The sequence below is a fragment of the Carica papaya genome, chromosome 5, assembly GCF_054855325.1.
Source record: "Carica papaya isolate Zhongbai chromosome 5, ASM5485532v1, whole genome shotgun sequence".
Taxonomy (NCBI): Eukaryota; Viridiplantae; Streptophyta; class Magnoliopsida; order Brassicales; family Caricaceae; genus Carica; species Carica papaya.
Window position 1 is genome coordinate 28,197,616 of NC_142313.1, and position 18,063 is coordinate 28,215,678.

The 18,063-nt window shown below is 46.4% G+C and overlaps 5 non-coding genes and 29 pseudogenes across 5 annotated transcripts; all 34 read right to left on the reverse strand.

Moving 5' to 3' along the window:
* Positions 1-239: 239 nt before the first annotated feature.
* LOC148258452 (5S ribosomal RNA) lies at positions 240-358 on the reverse strand. Its single transcript, XR_015820968.1, has one exon. It is a non-coding gene; the product is annotated as a 5S ribosomal RNA (ribosomal RNA).
* Positions 359-920: 562 nt separating this feature from the next.
* Positions 921-1,039, reverse strand: LOC148258453 (5S ribosomal RNA; annotated as a pseudogene).
* Positions 1,040-1,246: 207 nt separating this feature from the next.
* LOC148258454 (5S ribosomal RNA) lies at positions 1,247-1,365 on the reverse strand (annotated as a pseudogene).
* A 206-nt stretch (positions 1,366-1,571) lies between these two features.
* Positions 1,572-1,690, reverse strand: LOC148258455 (5S ribosomal RNA; annotated as a pseudogene).
* A 205-nt stretch (positions 1,691-1,895) lies between these two features.
* LOC148258456 (5S ribosomal RNA) lies at positions 1,896-2,014 on the reverse strand (annotated as a pseudogene).
* A 205-nt stretch (positions 2,015-2,219) lies between these two features.
* LOC148258457 (5S ribosomal RNA) lies at positions 2,220-2,338 on the reverse strand (annotated as a pseudogene).
* A 204-nt stretch (positions 2,339-2,542) lies between these two features.
* LOC148258458 (5S ribosomal RNA) lies at positions 2,543-2,661 on the reverse strand (annotated as a pseudogene).
* A 204-nt stretch (positions 2,662-2,865) lies between these two features.
* LOC148258459 (5S ribosomal RNA) lies at positions 2,866-2,984 on the reverse strand (annotated as a pseudogene).
* A 563-nt stretch (positions 2,985-3,547) lies between these two features.
* Positions 3,548-3,666, reverse strand: LOC148258460 (5S ribosomal RNA; annotated as a pseudogene).
* Positions 3,667-3,875: 209 nt separating this feature from the next.
* On the reverse strand, positions 3,876-3,994 carry LOC148258461 (5S ribosomal RNA; annotated as a pseudogene).
* Positions 3,995-4,198: 204 nt separating this feature from the next.
* LOC148258462 (5S ribosomal RNA) lies at positions 4,199-4,317 on the reverse strand (annotated as a pseudogene).
* Positions 4,318-4,526: 209 nt separating this feature from the next.
* On the reverse strand, positions 4,527-4,645 carry LOC148258463 (5S ribosomal RNA; annotated as a pseudogene).
* Positions 4,646-5,530: 885 nt separating this feature from the next.
* LOC148258464 (5S ribosomal RNA) lies at positions 5,531-5,649 on the reverse strand (annotated as a pseudogene).
* A 560-nt stretch (positions 5,650-6,209) lies between these two features.
* Positions 6,210-6,328, reverse strand: LOC148258465 (5S ribosomal RNA; annotated as a pseudogene).
* Positions 6,329-6,533: 205 nt separating this feature from the next.
* Positions 6,534-6,652, reverse strand: LOC148258466 (5S ribosomal RNA; annotated as a pseudogene).
* Positions 6,653-7,184: 532 nt separating this feature from the next.
* On the reverse strand, positions 7,185-7,302 carry LOC148258467 (5S ribosomal RNA; annotated as a pseudogene).
* A 561-nt stretch (positions 7,303-7,863) lies between these two features.
* On the reverse strand, positions 7,864-7,982 carry LOC148258468 (5S ribosomal RNA). Its single transcript, XR_015821026.1, has one exon. It is a non-coding gene; the product is annotated as a 5S ribosomal RNA (ribosomal RNA).
* Positions 7,983-8,187: 205 nt separating this feature from the next.
* LOC148258469 (5S ribosomal RNA) lies at positions 8,188-8,306 on the reverse strand (annotated as a pseudogene).
* Positions 8,307-8,865: 559 nt separating this feature from the next.
* LOC148258470 (5S ribosomal RNA) lies at positions 8,866-8,984 on the reverse strand (annotated as a pseudogene).
* A 561-nt stretch (positions 8,985-9,545) lies between these two features.
* On the reverse strand, positions 9,546-9,664 carry LOC148258471 (5S ribosomal RNA; annotated as a pseudogene).
* A 206-nt stretch (positions 9,665-9,870) lies between these two features.
* Positions 9,871-9,989, reverse strand: LOC148258472 (5S ribosomal RNA; annotated as a pseudogene).
* A 204-nt stretch (positions 9,990-10,193) lies between these two features.
* On the reverse strand, positions 10,194-10,311 carry LOC148258473 (5S ribosomal RNA; annotated as a pseudogene).
* A 205-nt stretch (positions 10,312-10,516) lies between these two features.
* On the reverse strand, positions 10,517-10,635 carry LOC148258474 (5S ribosomal RNA; annotated as a pseudogene).
* Positions 10,636-11,194: 559 nt separating this feature from the next.
* LOC148258475 (5S ribosomal RNA) lies at positions 11,195-11,313 on the reverse strand. The gene has a single exon (XR_015820587.1). It is a non-coding gene; the product is annotated as a 5S ribosomal RNA (ribosomal RNA).
* A 205-nt stretch (positions 11,314-11,518) lies between these two features.
* Positions 11,519-11,637, reverse strand: LOC148258476 (5S ribosomal RNA; annotated as a pseudogene).
* Positions 11,638-12,226: 589 nt separating this feature from the next.
* On the reverse strand, positions 12,227-12,345 carry LOC148258477 (5S ribosomal RNA; annotated as a pseudogene).
* Positions 12,346-12,875: 530 nt separating this feature from the next.
* LOC148258478 (5S ribosomal RNA) lies at positions 12,876-12,994 on the reverse strand. Its single transcript, XR_015820267.1, has one exon. It is a non-coding gene; the product is annotated as a 5S ribosomal RNA (ribosomal RNA).
* A 560-nt stretch (positions 12,995-13,554) lies between these two features.
* On the reverse strand, positions 13,555-13,673 carry LOC148258479 (5S ribosomal RNA; annotated as a pseudogene).
* A 563-nt stretch (positions 13,674-14,236) lies between these two features.
* Positions 14,237-14,355, reverse strand: LOC148258480 (5S ribosomal RNA; annotated as a pseudogene).
* A 561-nt stretch (positions 14,356-14,916) lies between these two features.
* LOC148258481 (5S ribosomal RNA) lies at positions 14,917-15,035 on the reverse strand. The gene has a single exon (XR_015820311.1). It is a non-coding gene; the product is annotated as a 5S ribosomal RNA (ribosomal RNA).
* A 563-nt stretch (positions 15,036-15,598) lies between these two features.
* On the reverse strand, positions 15,599-15,717 carry LOC148258482 (5S ribosomal RNA; annotated as a pseudogene).
* Positions 15,718-16,604: 887 nt separating this feature from the next.
* LOC148258483 (5S ribosomal RNA) lies at positions 16,605-16,722 on the reverse strand (annotated as a pseudogene).
* Positions 16,723-17,283: 561 nt separating this feature from the next.
* Positions 17,284-17,402, reverse strand: LOC148258484 (5S ribosomal RNA; annotated as a pseudogene).
* A 202-nt stretch (positions 17,403-17,604) lies between these two features.
* Positions 17,605-17,723, reverse strand: LOC148258485 (5S ribosomal RNA; annotated as a pseudogene).
* Positions 17,724-18,063: the final 340 nt, after the last annotated feature.

Genomic DNA, 18,063 nt, shown 5'->3' on the forward strand with positions numbered 1-18,063 from the left:
AATCAGTTGCATTAGTGCTGGTATGATCGCACCTGTTTCATTTCGTGCTAAAAATACATACACTCCTTCTCCTTCCCTCCCCCTCCCATCAATTGTTTCCTTGTGCGTTCACACTGCACCTCTTCTTCTCCTTCTAATATCGATTAAAATGCCCCTACTTCTTGACTCACATTTGCGTATAAACCAGCGGACCCTAGTTCCAGTCGCGCGTAACGTCGAACGACTCGTCTGAAAAAAAATTGGTGCGACACGAGGACTTCCCAAGAGGTCACCCATCCGAGTACTACTCTCGCCCAAGCACACTTAACTGCGGAGTTCTGATGGGATCCGGTGCATTAGTGCTGGTATAATCGCACCCGTTTAATTCTGCGCTGCAAATGCATAAATTCCTTCTCCTTTCTTCCCCCTCCCGTCATTTATTTCCTTGTGCGTGCGCACTGCACCTCCCGTGCTCGTTCTAATATTAAGTAAAATGCTACGGTGTCGTGACTCACATTGGCGAATAAACCTGAGGACCATAATTCAAGTCGCGCGTAACGTCGAAAGAATCATCTGCAAAAAAATGGGTGCAACACGAGGACTTCCTAAGAAAATAGGTTTTAATATAAGGACTTTGCATGAGGTCACCCATCCTAGTGCTACTCTCGCCCAAGCACCCTTAACTTGCGGAGTTCTGATAGACTCCGTTGCATTGGTGCTGGTATGATCGCTCATGTTTTATTCTGCGCTGCAAATACATACACTCTTTCTCCCTCCATCCCCTCTCCCGTCATTTGTTTCCTTGTGCGTGCACTCTGCATCTCTCCTTCTTGTTCTAATATCAAGTAAAATGCCCTGGCATCGTGACTCACCTTTGCGAATGAACCAGCGGTATATAATTGCATTCGCGCGTAACGTCGAACGATCCATCCGAAATAAAATGGGTGCAACACGAGGACTTCCCAGGAGGTCACCAATCCGAGTACTACTCCCGCCCAAGCACACTTAACTGCTAAGTTCTGATGGGATATGGTGCATTAGTGCTGGTATGATGGCACCTATTTAATTTCGCGCTGCAAATACGCACACTCCTTCTCCTTTCTTCCCTTTCCCGTCATTTGTTTCCTTGTGCGTGTGCACTGCACCTGTCGTTCTCATATAAATATCAAGTAAAATGCCACGGCGCAGTGACTCACATTTTCGAATAAATCTGCAGACTATAATTAAAGTCGCGCGTAACGTCGAATGGCACATCTGAAAAAAAAAATGGGTGCAACACGAGAACTTCCCAGGAGGTAACCCATCCTTGTACTACTTTCGCCAAAGCACACTTAACTGCGGAGTTCTGATGGGATCCGGTATATTTGTGCTGGTGTGATAACACCTGTTTAATTTCGTGCTGAAAATACATACACTCCTTCTCCTTCCCTCCCCCCTCCCATCATTTGTTTCCTTGTGCGTTCACACTGCACCTCTTTTTCTCGTTCTAATATCGATTAATATGCCCCTGCTTCTTGACTCACATTTGCGTATAAACAAGTGGACCATAGTTCCAGTTGCGCGTAACGTCGAACGACTCGTCTGAAAAAAAATTTGTGCGACACGAGAACTTCCCAGAAGGTCACCCATCCGAGTACTACTCTCGCCCAAGCACACTTAACTGCAGAGTTATGATGGGATCCGTTGCATTAGTGCTGGTATGATCGCACTCGTTTAATTTCGCGCTGCAAATACATAAACTCCTTCTCCTTTCTTCCCCCTCCCGTCATTTGTTTCCTTGTGCGTGCGCACTGTACCTCCCGTGCTCATTTTAATATCAAGTAAAATGTTACGACGCCGTGACTCACATTTGCGAATAAACCTGAGGACCAAAATTCAAGTCGCGCGTAACGTCGAAAGAATCATCTGCAAAAAAATGGGTGCAACACAAGAACTTCCCAAGTGGTCACCCATCCGAGTACTACTCTCGCCCAAGCACACTTAACTGCGGAGTTATGATGGGATCCGTTGCATTAGTGCTGGTATGATCGCACTCGTTTAATTTCGCGCTGCAAATACATAAACTCCTTCTCCTTTCTTCCCCCTCCCGTCATTTGTTTCCTTGTGCGTGCGCACTGTACCTCCCGTGCTCATTTTAATATCAAGTAAAATGTTACGACGCCGTGACTCACATTTGCGAATAAACCTGAGGACCAAAATTCAAGTCGCGCGTAACGTTGAAAGAATCATCTGCAAAAAAATGGGTGCAACACAAGAACTTCCCAAGTGGTCACCCATCCGAGTACTACTCTCGCCCAAGCACACTTAACTGCGGAGTTATGATGGGATCGGTTGTATTAGTGCTAGTATGATCGCACCTGTTTAATTTCGCGCTGCAAATACATAAACTCCTTCTCCTTTCTTCCCCCTCCCGTCATTTGTTTCCTTGTGCGTGAACTCTGCATCTCTCTTTCTCGTTCTAATATCAAGTAATATGCCTCGGCAACGTGACTCACCTTTGCAAATGAACCAGTGGTTTATAATTCCATTCGCGCGTAACGTCGAACAACCCATCTGAATAAAATTGGTGCAACACTAGGGCTTCCCAAGTGGTCACCCATCCGAGTACTACTCTCGCCCAAGCACACTTAACTGCGGAGTTCTGATGGGATCCAGAGCTTTAGGGCTGGTATGATCGCACCTATTTAATTTCGCACTGCAAATACATACACTCCTTCTCCTTTCTTCCCCCTCCCGTCATTTGTTTCCTTTTGCGTTCACACTTCACCTCTCATTCTCGTTCTAATATCGATTAAAATGCCCCTGCTTCTTCACTCACATTTGCGTATAAACTAGCGGACCCTAGTTCCAGACGCGCGTAACGTCGAACGACCCGTCTGAAAAAAATTGGTGCGACACGAGGACTTCCCAGGAGGTCAGCCATCCGAGTACTAATCTCGCCCAAGCACACATAACTGCGGAGTTCTGATGGGATCCGGTGCATTAATGCTGGTGTGATCGCACCTGTTTAATTTCGCGCTGCAAATACATAAACTCATTCCCCTTTCTTCCCCCTCCCGTAATTTGTTTCCTTGTGCGTGTGCACTGCACCTCCCGTTCTCGTTCTAATATCAAGTAAAATGCTACAGCGCCGTGACTCACATTTGCGAATAAACCTGAGGACCATAATTCAAGTCGCGCGTAAAGTCAAAAGAATCATCTGTAAAAAAATGGGTGCAACATGAGGACTTCCTAAGAAAATGGGTGAAATATAAGGACTTCGCAGGAGGTCACCCATCCTAGTGCTACTCTCGCCCAAGCACCCTTAACTTGCGGAGTTCTGATAGAATCCGTTGCATTGGTGCTGGTATGATTGCTCATGTTTCATTCTGCACTGCAAATACATAAACTTTTTCTCCCTCCATCCCCCCTCCCGTCATTTGTTTCCTTGTGCGTGCACTCTGCATCTCTCCTTCTCGTTCTAATATCGATTAAAATGCCCCTGCTTCTTAACTCACATTTGCGTATAAACCAGTGGACCCTAGTTTCAGTCGCGCGTAACGTCGAACGACCCGTCTGAAAAAAAAAATTAGTGCGACGCGAGGACTTCCCAGGAGGTCACCCATCCGAGTACTACTCTCGCCCACGCACACTTAACTGTGGAGTTCTGATGGAATACGGTGCATTAGTGCTGGTTTGATCGCACCCGTTTAATTTTGCGCTGCAAATACATAAACTACTTCTCCGTTCTTCCCCATCCCATCATTTGTTTCCTTGTGCGTGCGCACTGCACCTCTCGTTCTCGTTCAAATATCAAGTAAAATGCCACATCGCCGTGACTCACATTTGCGAATAAATCTGCGGACCATAATTAAAGTCGCGCGTAACGTTAAACGGCACATCTGAAAAAAAGAAAATGGGTGCAACTCGAGAACTTCCCAGGAGGTAACCCATCATTGTACTACTTTCGTCAAAGCACACTTAACTGCGGAGTTCTGATGGGATCCGGTGCATCTGTGCTGGTGTGAACGCACCTGTTTAATTTCGGGCTGAAAATACGTACACTCTTTCTTCCCTCCCCCCCTCCCATCATTTGTTTCCTTGTGCATTCACACTACACCTCTCATTCTCGTTCTAATATCGATTAAAATGTCACAGATTCTTGACTCACATTTGCGTATAAACTAGCGGATTATAGTTCCAGTCGCGCGTAACGTCGAACGACCCGTCTGAAAAAAAATTGGTGCGACACGAGGACTTCCCAAGAGGTCACCCATCCGAGTACTACTGTCCCCCAAGCACACTTAACTGCGGAGTTCTAATGGGATCCGGTGCATTAGTGCTGGTATGACCGCACAAGTTTAATTCTGCGCTGCAAATACATAAACTCCTTCTCCTTTCTTCCCCCTCCCGTCATTTGTTTCCTTGTACGTGCGCACTACACCTGTCGTTCTCGTTCAAATATAAAGTAAAATACCACAGCACCGTGACTCACATTTGCGAATAAATCTGCGGACCATAATTAAAGTCGCGCGTAACGTCGAACGGCACATCTGAAAAAAAGAAAATGGGTGCAACACGAGAACTTCCCAGGACGTAACCCATCATTGTACTACTTTCGCCAAAGCACACTTAACTGCGGAGTTCTGATGGGATTTGGTGCATTTGTGCTGGTGTGACCGCACCTGTTTAATTTCGTGCCGAAAATACATACACTCCTTCTTCCCTCCCCCCCTCCCATCATTTGTTTCATTGTGCGTTCACACTGCACCTCTCCTTCTCGTTCTAATATCGATTAAAATGCCCCTGATTCTTGACTCACATTTGCGTATAAACCCGCTGACCATAGTTCCAGTCGCGTGTAACGACGAACGACCCATCTAAAAAAAAATTGTTGCGATACGAGGACTTCCCAAGAGGTCACCCATCCAAGTACTATTCTTTCCCAAGCACACTAAACAGCAGAGTTCTGATGGGATCCAGTGCATTAGTGCTGGTATGATGCCACTTGTTTAATTTTTGCGCTTCAAATGCCTACACTCCTTTTCTTTTCTTCCTCATCCCGTCATTTGTTTCCTTGTGCGTGCGCACTGCACCTCCCGTACTCGTTCTAATATCAAGTAAAATGCCACGGCGCCATGACTCACATTTGCGAATAAACCTGCGGACCATAAATCAAGTCGCGCATAACGTTGAAAGAATCATCTGCAAAAAGACGGGTGCAACACGAGGACCTCCCAAGAAAATGGGTGAAATATAAGGACTTCGCAGGAGGTCACCCATCCGAGTACTTTTTTCGCTCAAGCAGCCTTAACTGCAGAGTTCTGATAGAATCCGTTGCATTAGTGCTGGTATGATCCCTCATGTTTCATTCTGCACTGCAAATACATACACTCTTTCTCCTTCTATCCCCCCTCCCGTCATTTGTTTCCTTGTGCGTGCACTCTGCATCTCTCTTTCTCGTTCTAATATCAAGTAATATACCCCGGCACTGTGACTCACCTTTGCAAATGAACCAGCGGTTTATAATTCCATTCGCGCGTAACGTCGAACAACCCATCCGAAAAAAAAATAGGTGCACCACGAGGGCTTCCCAGGTGGTGACCCATCCGAGTACTACTCTCGCCCAAACACACTTAACTGCGGCGTTCTGATGGGATCTGAAGCTTTAGTGCTGGTGTGATCGCACCCGTTTAATTCCGCGCTGCAAATACATAAACTCCTTCTCCTTTCTTCCCCCTCCCGTCATTTGTTTCCTTGTGCGTGCGCACTGCACCTCCTGTGCTCGTTCTAATATCAAGTAAAATGCTACGGTGCCGTGACTCACATTTGCGAATAAACCTGAGGACCATAATTCAAGTCGCGCGTAACGTCGAAAGAATCATCTACAAAAAAATGGGTGCAACACGAGGATTTTCTAAGAAAATAGGTGAAATATAAGGACTTCGCAGCAGGTCACCCATCCGAGTACTTTTCTCGCCTAAGCACCCTTAACTGTGGAGTTCTGATAGAATCTGTTGCATTAGTGCTGGTATGATCCCTTATGTTTCATTCTGCACTGCAAATACACACACTCTTTCTCCTTCCATCCCCCCTTTTGTCCTTTGTTTCCTTGTGTGTGCACTCTGCATCTCTCTTTCTCGTTCTAATATCAAGTAATATACCCCGGCACTATGACTCACCTTTGTAAATGAACCAGCGGTTTATAATTCCAATCGCGCGTAACGTCGAACAACCCATCCAAAGAAAAATAGGTGCAACACGAGGGCTTCCCAAGTGGTCACCCATCCGAGTACTACCCTCCCCTAAGCACACTTAACTGCGGAGTTCTGATGGGAACCGGAGCATTAGTGCTGGTATGATCGCACCTGTTTAATTTCGCGCTGCAAATACATACACTCTTTCCCCTTTCTTCCTCCTCCCGTCATTTGTTTCCTTGTGCGTTCACACTTCACCTCTTTTTCTCGTTCTAATATCGATTAAAATGCCCCTGCTTCTTCACTCACATTTGCGTATAAACCAGTGGACCCTAGTTCCAGACGCGAGTAACGTCGAACGACCCGTCTGAAAAAAAATTTGAGCGACACTAGGACTTCCCAAGAGGTCACCCATCTGAGTACTAATCTCGCCCAAGCACACTTAACTGCGGAGTTCTAATGGGATCTGGTGCATTAGTGCTGGTATGATCGCACCTGTTTAATTTTGCGCTGCAAATACATAAACTCATTCCCCTTTCTTCCCCCTCCCGTCATTTGTTTTCTTGTGCGTGCGCAATACACCTCTCGTTCTCGTTCAAATATCAAGTAAAATGCCACGGCGCCTTGACTCACATTTGCGAAAAAACCTTCGGACCATAATTAAAGTCGCGCGTAACGTCGAACAGCACATCTGAAAAAAAGAAAATGGGTGGAACACGAGAACTTCCCAGGGGGTAACCCATCATTGTATTACTTTCGCCAAAGCACACTTAACTGCGGAGTTCTGATGGGATTCGGTGCATTTGTGCTGGTGTGACCGCACCTGTTTAATTTTGTGCTGAAAATACATACACTCCTTCTTCCCTCCCCCCCTTCCATCATTTGTTTCCTTGTGCGTTCACACTGCACCTCTCCTTCTCGTTCTAATATCGATTAAAATGCCCCTGATTCTTGACTCACATTTGCGTATAAACCAGCGGACCATAGTTCCAGTCGCGCGTAACGTCGAACGACCCATCTGAAAAAAAATTATTGCGATACGAGGACTTCCCAAGAGGTCACCCATCCGAGTACTACTCTCGCCCAAGCACACTTAACTACAGAGTTCTGATGGGATCCAGTGCATTAGTGCTGGTATGATGCCACTTGTTTAATTTTGCGCTTCAATTACGTACACTCCTTCTCTTTTCTTCCTCCTCCCGTCATTTGTTTCCTTGTGCGTGCGCACTACACCTCCCGTACTCGTTCTAATATCAAGTAAAATGCCACGGCGCCGTGACTCACATCTGCGAATAAACCTGCGGACCATAAATCAAGTCGCGCATAAAGTCGAAAGAATCATCTGCAAAAAGATGGGTGCAACACGAGGACCTCCCAAGAAAATGGGTGAAATATAAGGACTTCGCAGGAGGTCACCCATCCGAGTACTTTTCTCGCCCAAGCACCCTTAACTGCGGAGTTATGATAGAATCCGTTGCATTAGTGCTGGTATGATCCCTCATGTTTCATTCTACACTGCAAATACATACACTCTTTCTCCTTCCATCCCCCCTCTCGTCATTTGTTTCCTTGTACGTGCGCACTGCACCTCTCGTTCTCGTTCAAATATCAACTAAAATTACACGGCGCCGTGACTCACCTTTGCAAATGAACCAGCGGTTTATAATTCAATTTGCGCGTAACGTCGAATAACCCATCCGAAAAAAAATAGGTGCAACACAAGGGCTTCCCAAGTGGTCACCCATCCGAGTACTACTCTCGCCCAAGCACACTTAACTGCGGAGTTCTGATGGGATCCGGGGCTTTAGTGCTGGTATGATCGCACCTGTTTAATTTCGCGCTGCAAATACATACACTCCTTCTCCTTTATTCCCCCTCCCGTCAATTGTTTCCTTGTGCGTTCACACTGCACCTCTCATTCTTGTTCTAATATCGATTAAAATGCCCCGGCTTCTTGACTCACATTTGCGTATAAACCAGCGGACCCTAGTTCCAGACACGCGTAACGTCGAACGACCAGTCTGAAAAAAAATTGGTGCAACACGAGGACTTCCCAGGAGGTCACCCATCCGAGTATTAATCTCGCCCAAGCACACTTCACTGCGGAGTTCTGATGGGATCCGGTGCATTAGTGCTGGTATGATCGCACCTGTTTAATTTCGCGCTGCAAATACATAAACTCATTCCCCTTTCTTCCCCCTCTCGTCATTTGTTTCCTTGTGCGTGCGCACTGCACCTCCCGTTCTCGTTCTAATATCAAGTAAAATGCTACAGCGCCGTGACTCACATTTGCGAATAAACCTGAGGACCATAATTCAAGTCGCACGTAACGTCGAAAGAATTATCTGCAAAAAAATGGGTGCAACACGAGGACTTCACAAGAAAATGGGTGAAATATAAGGACTTCGCAGGAGGTAACCCATGCTAGTACTACTCTCGCCCAAGCACCCTTACCTACGGAGTTCTGATAGAATCCGTTGCATTAGTGCTGGTATGATCGCACCTGTTTCATTTCGTGATGAAAATACATACACTCCTTCTCCTTCCCTCCCCCTCCCATCAATTGTTTCCTTGTGCGTTCACACTGCACCTCTCCTTCTCGTTCTAATATCAATTAAAATGCCCCTGCTTCTTGACTCACATTTGCGTATAAACCAGCGGACCCCAGTTCCAGTCGCGCGTAACGTCGAACGACCCGTCTGAAAAAAAATTGGTGCGACATGAGGACTTCCCATGAGGTCACCCATTCGAGTACTACTCTCGCCCATGCACACTTAACTGCGGAGTTCTGATGGGATCCGGTGCATTAGTGCTGGTATGATCGCAACCGTTTAATTCTGCGCTGCAAATACATAAACTCCTTCTCCTTTCTTCCCCATCCCGTCATTTGTTTCCTTGTGCGTGCGCACTGCACCTCCCGTGCTCGTTCTAATATCAAGTAAAAATCTACGGTGCCGTGACTCACATTTGCGAATAAACCTGAGGACCATAATTCAAGTCGCGCGTATCGTCGAAAGAATGATCTGCAAAAAAATGTGTGCAACACGAGGACTTCTAAAGAAAATGGGTGAAATATAAGGACTTCGCAGGAGGTCACCCATCCGAGTACTTTTCTCGCCCAAGCACCCTTAACTGCGGAGTTCTGATAGAATCCGTCGCATTGGTGCTGGTATGATTGCTCATGTTTCATTCTGCGCTGCAAATACATACACTTTTTCTCCCTCCATCCCCCCTCCCGTCATTTGTTTCCTTGTGCATGCACTCTGCATCTCTCCTTCTCGTTCTAATATCCATTAAATGGCCCCTACTTCTTGACTCACATTTGCGTATAAACCAGTGGACCCTAGTTCCAGTCGCGTGTAACGTCGAACGACCTGTCTGAAAAAAAAAATAGTGCGTCAGGAGGACTTTCCAGGAGGTCACCCATCCGAGTACTACTCTCGTCCAAGTACACTTAACTGCGGAGTTCTGATGGGATCCGGTGCATTAGTACTGGTATGATCGCACCTGTTTAATTTCGCGCTGCAAATACATAAACTCCTCCTTTCTTCCCCCTCCCGTCATTTGATTCCTTGTGCGTGCGCACTGCACCTCTCGTTCTTTTTCAAATATCAAGTAAAATGCCACGGCGCCGTGACTCACATTTGCGAATAAATCTGCGGACCATAATTAAAGTCGCGCGTAACGTCGAACGGCACATCTGAAAAAAAGAAAATGGGTGCGACACGAGAACTTCCTAGGAGGTAACCCATCATTGTACTACTTTCGCCAAAGCACACTTAACTGCGGAGTTCTGATGGGTTCCGGTGCATTTGTGCTGGTGTGACCGCACCTGTTTAATTTCGTGCTGAAAATACATGCACTCCTTCTTCCCTCCCCCCCTCCCATCATTTGTTTCCTTGTGCGTTCACACTGCACCTCTCCTTCTCTTTCTAATATCGATTAAAATGCCCCTAATTCTTGACTAACATTTGCGTATAAACGAGCGGACCATAGTTCCAATCACGCGTAACGTCGAACGACCCATCTGAAAAAAAATTGTTGCGATACGAGGACTTCCCAAGAGGTCACCCATCCGAGTACTACTCTCGCCCAAGCACATTTAACTGCAGGGTTCTGATGGGATCCAGTGCATTAGCGCTGGTATGATGCCACTTGTTTAATTTTGTGCTTCAAATACATGCACTCCTTCTTCCCTCCCCCCCTCCCATCATTTGTTTCCCTGTGCGTTCACACTGCACCTCTCCTTCTCGTTCTAATATCGATTAAAATGCCCCTCATTCTTGACTCACATTTGCGTATAAACCAGCGGACCATAGTTCCAGTAGTGCGTAACGTCGAACGACCCGTCTGAAAAAAAATTGGTGCGACACGAGGACTTCCCAGGTGGTCACCAATCCGAGAACTACTCTCGCCCAAGCACACTTAACTGCAGAGTTCTGATGGGATCCAGTGCATTAGTGCTGGTATGATCGCACCCGTTTAATTCCACGCTGCAAATACATAAACTCCTTCTCCTTTCTTCCCCCTCCCGTCATTTGTTTCCTTGTGCGTGCGCACTGCACCTCCCGTGCTCGTTCTAATATCAATTAAAATACCACGGTGCCGTGACTCACATTTGCGAATAAACCTGCGGACCATAAATAAAGTCACGCGTAAAGTCGAAAGAATCATCTGCAAAAAGATGGGTGCAACACGAGGACCTCCCAAGAAAATGGGTGAAATATAAGGACTTCGCAGGAGGTCACCCATCCGAGTACTTTTCTCGCCTAAGCACCCTTAACTGCGGAGGTCTGATAGAATCCGTTGCATTAGTGCTGGTATGATCCCTCATGTTTCATTCTGCACTGCAAATACATACACTCTTTCTCCTCCCATCCCCCATCCCGTCATTTGTTTCCTTGTGCGTGCACTCTGCATTTCTCTTTCTCGTTCTAATATCAAGTAATATGCCCCGGCACCGTGACTCATCTTTGTAAATGAACCAGCGGTTTATAATTCTATTCGCGCGTAACGTCTAACAACCCATCCGAGAAAAATAGGTGCAACACGAGGGCTTCCCAAGTGGTCACCCATCCGAGTACTATGCTCGCCCCAACACACTTAACTGCGGAGTTCTGATGGGATCCGGAGCTTTAGTGCTGGTATGATCGCACCTGTTCACTTTCGCGCTGCAAATACATACACTCCTTCTGCTTTCTTCCCCCTCCTGTCATTTGTTTCCTTGTGCGTTCACACTTCACCTCTCATTCTCGTCCTAATATCGATTAAAATGCCCCTGCTTCTTGACTCCCATTTGCGTATAAACCAGCGGACCCTAGTTTCAGAGGTGTGTAACGTTGAACGACTCGTCTGAAAAAAAATTGGTGCGACACGAGGACTTCCCAGGAGGTCACCCATCCGATTTCTAATCTCGCCCAAGCACACTTCACTGCGGAGTTCTGATGGGATCCAGAGCATTAGTGCTGGAATGATCGCACCTGTTTAATTTCGCGCTGCAAATACATAAACTCATTCCCCTTTCTTCCCCCTCCCGTCATTTGTTTCCTTGTACGTGCGCACTGCACCTCCCGTTCTCGTTCTAATATCAAGTAAAATGCTACAGCGCCGTGACTCATATTTGCGAATAAACCTGAGGACCATAATTCAAGTCGCGCGTTACGTCGAAAGAATCATCTGCAAAAAAATGGGTGCAACACAAGGACTTCACAAGAAAATGGGTGAAATATAAGGACTTCCCAGGAGGTAACCCATGCTTGTACTACTCTCGCTTAAGCACCCTTACCTACTGAGTTCTGATAGAATCCGTTGACTTAGTGCTGGTATGATCGCACCTGTTTCATTTCGCGCTGCAAATACATAAACTCCTTCTCCTTTCTTCCCCCTCCCGTAATTTGTTTCCTTGTGCATGCGCACTGAACCTCCCGTTTTCGTTTTAATATCAAGTAAAATGGTACAGCGCCGTGACTCACATTTGCGAATAAACCTGAGGACCATAATTCAAGTCGCGCGTAACGTCGAAAGAATCATCTGCAAAAAAATGGGTGCAACACGAGGACTTCACAAGAAAATGGATGAAATATAAGGATTTCCCAGGAGGTAACCCATGCTAGTACTACTCTCGCCCAAGCACCCTTACCTACGGAGTTCTGATAGAATCCGTTGTATTAGTGCTGGTATGATCGCACCTGTTTCATTTCGTGCTGCAAATACATAAACTCCTTCTCCTTTCTTCCCCCTCCCGTGTTTTTTTCCTTGTGCGTGCGCACTGCACCTCTCGTTCTCGTTCAAATATCAAGTAAAATGCCACGGTGCCGTGACTCACATTTGCGAATAAATCTGCGGACCATAATTAAAGTCGCTTGTAACGTCGAACGGCACATCTGAAAAAAAGAAAATGGGTGCAGCACGAGAACTTCCCAGGAGGTAACCCATCATTGTACTACTTTTGCCAAAGTACACTTAACTGTGGAGTTCTGATGGGATCTAGTACATTTGCGCTGGTGTGACCGCACTTGTTTAATTTCGTGCTGAAAATACATACACTCCTTCTTCCCTCCCCCCTCCCGTCATTTGTTTCCTTGTGCGTTCACATTGCACCTCTCCTTCTCGTTCTAATATCGATTAAAATGCCCCTAATTCTTGACTTATATTTGTGTATAAACCAACGGACCATAGTTCCAGTCGTGCGTAACGTCGAACGACCCGTCTAAAAAAAAATTGGTGCGACACGAGGACTTCCCATGAGGTCACCCATCCGAGTACTACTCTCGCCCAAGCACACTTAACTGCAGAGTTCTGATGGGATCCAGTGCATTAGTGCTGGTATGATCGCACCCATTTAATTCCGCGCTGCAAGTAAATAAACTCCTTCTCCTTTCTTTCCCCTCCCGTCATTTGTTTCCTTGTGCGTGCGCAATGCACCTCCCGTGCTCGTTCTAATATCAAGTAAAATACTACGGTGCCGTGACTCACATTTGCGAATAAATCTGAGGACCATAATTCAAGTTGCGCGTATCGTCGAAAGAATCATCTGCAAAAAAATGGGTGCAACACGAGTACTTCCTAAGAAAATGGGTGAAATATAAGGACTTCGCAGGAGGTCACCCATCCGAGTACTTTTCTCGCCCAAGCACCCTTAACTGCGGAGTTCTAATAGAATCCGTTGCATTAGTGCTGGTATGATCCCTCATGTTTCATTCTGCGCTGCAAATACATACACTCTTTCTCCTCCCATCCCCCCTCCCGTCATTTGTTTCCTTGTGCGTGCACTCTGCATCTATCTTTCTCGTTCTAATATCAAGTAATATGCCCCGACACCGTGACTCACCTTTGCAAATGAACCAGCGGTTTATAATTCCATTCGCGCGTAACGTCGAACAACCCATCCGAAAAAACATAGGTGCAACACGGGGGCTTCCTAGGTTGTCACCCATCTGAGTACTACTCTCGCCCAAGCACACTTAACTGCGGAGTTCTGATGGGATCCGGGGCTTTAGTACTGGTATGATCGCACCTATTTAATTTCGCGTTGCAAATACATAAACTCCTTGTCCTTTCTTCCCCCTCCCGTCATTTGTTTCCTAGTGCGTGCGCACTGCACCTCTCGTTGTCGTTCAAATATCATGTAAAATGCCACGGCGCCGTGACTCACATTTGCGAATAAATCTGCGGACCATAATTAAAGTCGCGCGTAACGTCGAACGACACATCTGAAAAAAAGAAAATGTGTGCAACACGAGGACTTCACAAGAAAATGGGTGAAATATAAGAACTTCGCAGGAGGTAACCCATGCTAGAACTACTCTCGCCCAAGCACCCTTACCTACGGAGTTCTGATAGAATCCGTTGCATTAGTGCTGGTATGATCGTACCTGTTTCATTTCGTGCTGAAAATACATACACTCCTTCTCCTTCCCTCCCCCTCCCATCAATTGTTTCCTTGTGCGTTCACACTGCGCCTTTCCTTCTCATTCTAATATCGATTAAAATGCCCCTGCTTCTTGACTCACATTTGCGTATAAACAAGCTGACCCCAGTTCCAGTCGCGCGTAACGTCGAACGACCCGTCTAAAAAAAAATTGGTGCGACATGAGGACTTCCCAAGAGGTCACCCATCCGAGTACTACTCTCGCCCAAGCACACTTAACTGCGGACTTCTGATTGGATCCGGTGCATTAGTACTGGTATGATCGCACCCGTTTAATTCCGCGCTGCAAATACATAAACTCCTTCTCCTTTCTTCCCCCTCCCGTCATTTGTTTCCTTGTGCGTGTGCACTGCACCTCCCGTGCTCGTTCTAATTCAAGTAAAATGCTACGGTGCCGTGACTCACATTTGCGAATAAAACTGAGGACCATAATTCAAGTCGCGCGTATCGTCGAATGAATCATCTGCAAAAAAATGGGTGCAACACAAGGACTTCTTAAGAAAATGGGTGAAATATAAGGACTTCGCAGGAGGTCACCAATCCTAGTGCTACTCTCGCCCAAGCACCCTTAACTTGCGGAGTTCTGAAAGAATCCGTTGCATTGGTGCTGGTATGATTGCTCATGTTTCATTCTGCGCTGCAAATACATACACTTTTTCTCCCTCCATCCCCCCTCCCGTCATTTGTTTCCTTGTGCGTGCACTCTGCATCTCTCCTTCTCGTTCTAATATCGATTAAAATGCCCCTGCTTCTTGACTCACATTTGCGTATGAACCAGGCGTCCCTACTTCCAGTCGCGCGTAACGTCGAACGACCCGTCTAAAAAATAAATTAATGCGACACAAGGACTTCCCAGGAGGTCACCCATCTGAGTACTAATCTCGCCCAAGCACACTTCACTGCGGAGTTCTGATGGGATCCGGTGCATTCGTGCTGGTATGATCGCACCGATTTAATTTCGCTCTGCAAATACATAAACTCCTTCTCCTTTCTTCCCCCTCCGGTCATTTGTTTCCTTGTGCGTGCGCACTGCACCTCTCGTTCTCGTTCAAATATGAAGTAAAATGCCACGGCGCTGTGACTCACATTTGCGAATAAATCTGCGGACCATAATTAAAGTCGTGCGTAATGTCGAACGGCACATCTGAAAAAAAGAAAATGGGTGCAACACGAGAACTTCACAAGAAAATGGGTGAAATATAAAGACTTCGCATGAGGTAACCCATGCTAGTACTACTCTCGCCCAAGCAACCTTACCTACGGAGTTCTGATAGAATCCGTTCCATTAGTGCTGGTATGATCGCACCTGTTTCATTTCGTGCTGAAAATACATACACTCCTTCTCCTTCCCTCCCCCTCCCATCAATTGTTTCCTTGTGCGTTCACACTGCACCTCTCCTTCTCGTTCTAATATCGATTAAAATGCCCCTGCTTCTTGACTCACAATTGCGTATAAACCAGCGGACCCCAGTTCTAGTCGCGCGTAACGTTGAACGACCCGTCTGAAAAAAAATTGGTGCGACACAAGGACTTCCCAGGAGGTCACCCATCCGAGTACTACTCTCTCCCAAGCACACTTAACTGCCGAGCTCTGATGGGATCCGGTGCATTAGTGCTGGTATGATCGCACCGGTTTAATTCTGCACTGTAAATACATAAACTCTTTCTCCTTTCTTCCGCCTCCCATCATTTGTTTCCTTGTTCGTGCGCACTGCACTTCCCGTGCTAGTTCTAATATCAAGAAAAATGCTACGGTGCCATGACTCACATTTGCGAATAAACCTGAGGACCATAATTCAAGTCGCGCGTATCGTCGAAAGAATCATCTGCAAAAAAATGGGTGCAACACGAGGAGTTCCTAAGAAAATTGGTGAAATATAAGGACTTTGCAGGAGGTCACCCATCCTAGTGCTACTCTCGCCCAAGCACCCTTAACTTGCGGAGTTTTGACAGAATCCGTTGCATTGGTGCTGGTATGATTGCTCATGTTTCATTCTGCGCTGCAAATACATAAACTCCTTCTCCTTTCTTCCCCCTCCCGTCATTTGTTTCATTGTGCGTGCGCACTGCATCTCTCGTTCTCGTTCAAATATCAAGTAAAATGCCACGGCGCCGTAACTCACATTTGCGAATAAATCTGCAGACCATAATTTAAGTCGCGCGTAACGTCGAACGGCACATCTGAAAAAAAGAAAATGGGTGCAACATGAGAACTTCCTAGGAGGTAACCCATCATTGTACTACTTTCGCCAAAGCACACTTAACTGCGGAGTTCTGATGGGATCCAGTGCATTTGTGCTGGTGTGACCGTACCTGTTTAATTTCGTGCTGAAAATACATACACTCCTTCTTCCCTACCCCCCTCCCATCATTTGTTTCCTTATGCGTTCACACTGCATCTCTCATTCTCGTTTTAATATCGATTAAAATGCCCCTGATTCTTGACTCACATTTGCAAATAAACCAGTGGACCATAGTTCCAGTCGCGCGTAACGTCGAACGACCCTTCTGAAAAAAAATTGTTGCGATACGAGGACTTCCCAATAGGTCACCCATCCGAGTACTACTCTCGCCCAAGCACGCTTAACTGCAGAGTTCTGATGGGATCAAGTGCATAAGTGCTGGTATGATGCCACTTGTTTAATTTTGCGCTTCAAATACATACACTCCCTCTCTTTTCTTCCTCCTCCCGTCATTTGTTTCCTTGTGCGTACGCACTGCACCTCCCGTACTCGTTCAAATATCATGTAAAATGCTACGGCGCCGTGACTCACATTTGTGAATAAACCTGCGGACCATAAATCAAATCGCGCGTAATGTCGAAAGAATCATCTACAAAAAGATGGGTGCAACACGAGGACCTCCCAAGAAAATGGGTGAAATATAAGGACTTCGCAGGAGGTCACCCATCCGAGTACTTTTCTCGCCCAAGCACCCTTAACTGCGGAGTTCTGATAGAATCCGTTGCATTAGTGCTGGTATGATCCCTCATGTTTCATTCTGCACTGCAAATACATACACTCTTTCTCCTCCCATCTCCCCTCCCGTCATTTGTTTCCTTGTGCGTGCACTCTGCATCTCTCTTTCTCGTTCTAATATCAAGTAATATGCCCCGGCACCGTGACTCACCTTTGCAAATGAACCAGCGATTTATAATTCCATTCGCGCGTAACGTGGAACAACCCATCCGAAAAAAAATAGGTGGAACACGAGGGCTTCCCAGGTGGTCACCCATCCGAGTACTACTCTCGCCCAAGCACACTTAACTGCGGAATTCTGATGCGATCCGGGACTTTAGTGCTGGTATGATCGCACCTCTTTAATTTCGCGCTGCAAATACATACACTCCTCCTTTCTTCCCCCTCCCGTCATTTGTTTCCTTGTGTGTTCACACTTCACCTCTCATTCTCGTTCTAATATCGATTAAAATGCCCCTGCTTCTTGACTCACATTTGCGAATAAACCAGCGGACCCTAGTTCCAGACGCGCGTAACGTCGAACGACCAGTCTGAAAAAAAATTGGTGCAACACGAGGACTTCCCAGGAGGTCAACCATCCGAGTACTAATCTCGCCCAAGCACACTTAACTGCAGAGTTCTGATGGGATCCGGGGCTTTAGTGCTGGTATGATCTCACCTGTTTAGTTTCGAACTGCAAATACATACACTCCTTCTCCTTTCTTCCCCCTACCGTCATTTATTTCCTTGTGCGTGCGCACTGCACCTCCCGTTCTCGTTCTAATATCAAGTAAAATGCTACAGCGCCGTGACTCACATTTGCGAATAAACCTGAGGACCATAATTCAAGTCGCGCGTAATGTCGAAAGAATCATCTGAAAAAAAATGGGTGCAACACGAGGACTTCACAAGAAAATGGGTGAAATATAAGGACTTCGCAGGAGGTAACCCATGCTAGTACTACTCTCGCCCAAGCACCCTTACCTACGGAGTTCTGATAGAATCCGTTGCATTTGTGCAG